This window comes from Schistocerca gregaria, unplaced genomic scaffold (genome assembly GCF_023897955.1).
Source record: "Schistocerca gregaria isolate iqSchGreg1 unplaced genomic scaffold, iqSchGreg1.2 ptg000623l, whole genome shotgun sequence".
Taxonomy (NCBI): domain Eukaryota; kingdom Metazoa; phylum Arthropoda; class Insecta; order Orthoptera; family Acrididae; genus Schistocerca; species Schistocerca gregaria.
Window position 1 is genome coordinate 515,001 of NW_026062011.1, and position 2,500 is coordinate 517,500.

At 56.1% G+C, this 2,500-nt stretch overlaps 1 non-coding gene across 1 annotated transcript in view; it reads left to right on the forward strand.

Moving 5' to 3' along the window:
• Positions 1-2,080: 2,080 nt before the first annotated feature.
• Positions 2,081-2,500, forward strand: part of LOC126317202 (small subunit ribosomal RNA) — a 1,893-nt gene continuing 1,473 nt past the window's right edge. The window contains exon 1 of the ribosomal RNA XR_007556480.1: positions 2,081-2,500. This exon is cut by the window's right edge and continues 1,473 nt beyond it. This is a non-coding gene — a ribosomal RNA (small subunit ribosomal RNA).

The following is a 2,500-nucleotide window of genomic DNA, read 5'->3' on the forward strand; positions in this document are numbered from 1 at the left end:
GCACCTTAACCTAAGTTACACTGCACCTTAACCTAAGTTACACTGCACCTTAACCTAAGTTACACTGCACCTTAACCTAACTTACACTGCACCTTAACCTAACTTACACTGCACCTTAACCTAACTTACACTGCACCTTAACCTAACTTACACTGCACCTTAACCTAACTTACACTGCACCTTAACCTAACTTACACTGCACCTTAACCTAACTTACACTGCACCTTAACCTAACTTACACTGCACCTTAACTGTCACATGTAACGTCACAGGAATGTAGCTTTGCCTAACAGCAACCCTCTGAACATAGTTCACTGCTTGGATCCTCTGGTGTCATGTGTATTTCTCGATGCCATGGTGCGTACCCTCACGTAAATGTCTTTCGAGTGTTGCGTACTTTCTACACAGTCCCGCTAACCACTGGAAGGGTGTAACGCTACAGAACGAATATCGCCCTCCCCTCCTGCCCTTCCAAGCTGGTCGGTCAGGCGTTTGTTTGTGAAATGAGCCTTGCAGCTGTTCAGTTGCATTTGGTTGTCGATGCAGTCAGTGTACGTTGTGGTACGGCCTGTGTGGACTGTCCGCTGATGTACGCGTAACCCACACTGATCATCCGTCGTTACGTACTGAGTGACATAATGTGGCACATGCTTGACCGTACACCGGCTGCGCCCTACAATGGCGAATCATAAGGGCCATATGTTGTGCACGATGCTACTTGTCTCGTCTCCCCATTACAGCGAGATTGCACTGTTGTACGCCGTAGAGACATGTGGTAGGTACGGACGAAAGTATTGCATGTTGGCCCCCCCCCCCTCCCTCTGCCGGGAATCAGCGTGAGCCGTCTGTTGATGTAGCGACGAGGGTTTTCCTATTTAATCGTATTGCCCCACACAACATGATACCACGGTGGACCGCGTTCCACATCTGCGACATGCTACAGAGGCCGGTTGACAGTCGACCGCGCAAGGGACATTGCACACGTGCGCGGACCATCTTCCACGTGTTCTCTCGTGTACGTGCCGTAGTGTGTATATGGGCTGATGTAGCGTGTCGTGACACATAACATGCAGGCATGCCAGAATCGTAGATTTCGCAAATGTTGATTGACGTATACGTTTGCTGCCAAAGATCCGCAAATGAACTGGAAATCAGTTGTTGAGCGGTTGTTCGCGCTGCAGGTGCATCGGTGATAGCGACGATCGGTACATCTGTGAACCGGTTGTTTCGGCGGTACCCGCCATGCCCCCGAACCTGAGTTGGCCATGTGGGTATGAAGCGATACGAGGCTGTGGCTTGGTGGGACAGTCCCCGGCCGGTGAGGGGGGGCCGCGCGGCGTGCTGGCCGCGCGCTGCGTGAGCGCACGCACTACAGCCGGCTGGTGGGGGGCGCCCAGTGGCAGGAGCGCCGGCCGACGGGCCCGGCTGGCGTCCCAGCTACGCGCCGGCGCACCCGGCGCGCGGCGCCAGGCGGCCAAAGTGGGTTCTGCCGAGCCCGGTGCGAAGCGCGGTGGACATCTGCAGTGTGCTGGTCCGATTGCGGACTGTGTGCGTTGAGGATGCGCCGCCGCCCGGCACTCGGCGTCGCGACGCCGTCTGCTGCTCGGTCGCCCCCAGCGGTTCTCGCAGGTGGTTTGTATCGCAGCTCTGCGGACGTGTTGGCGCGTGCGCTGTGCTGGGAGAGTTCGCTTCTGCACCCAAGTGGGGCTTTGCCCTTCTGTGGCGCTGGAGTTGGAGCTGCCGGTCACCGTAGGTGGCGCGTGTTGTTTCCCGCCGGCAATGCCACGACAGCACGCTCCCGGGCCTCTGTCGGCAGCGGCAAGCTCAGTTGGGAGCACGGGTGTTCGCACTGAAAGCGTCTACTCGCCTATCTCCGGGCGATTGCGCCTCTCTCGAACCCGACCAAGTACTTAGGACGGCGCTGCGCGCCGCCGGGACCTGAGAGGGTTTCGAGGTGTATCGTGCAGGGGAGCTCAGCCTCCTCCTGTTTGCAGAATAATTGAGCGGACGCTTGCGTGTTCGCGCGGGCCCTCGGGACACACTCCCGGGCGGCCGGCTGCTCAGCTCTCGTTGACGCAGCTCCCTGGTTGATCCTGCCAGTAGTCATATGCTTGTCTCAAAGATTAAGCCATGCATGTCTCAGTACAAGCCGCATTAAGGTGAAACCGCGAATGGCTCATTAAATCAGTTATGGTTCCTTAGATCGTACCCACGTTACTTGGATAACTGTGGTAATTCTAGAGCTAATACATGCAAACAGAGTCCCGACCAGAGATGGAAGGGACGCTTTTATTAGATCAAAACCAATCGGATTGGCTCGTCTGGTCCGTTTGCCTTGGTGACTCTGAATAACTTTGGGCTGATCGCACGGTCCTCGTACCGGCGACGCATCTTTCAAATGTCTGCCTTATCAACTGTCGATGGTAGGTTCTGCGCCTACCATGGTTGTAACGGGTAACGGGGAATCAGGGTTCGATTCCGGAGAGGGAGCCTGAGAAAC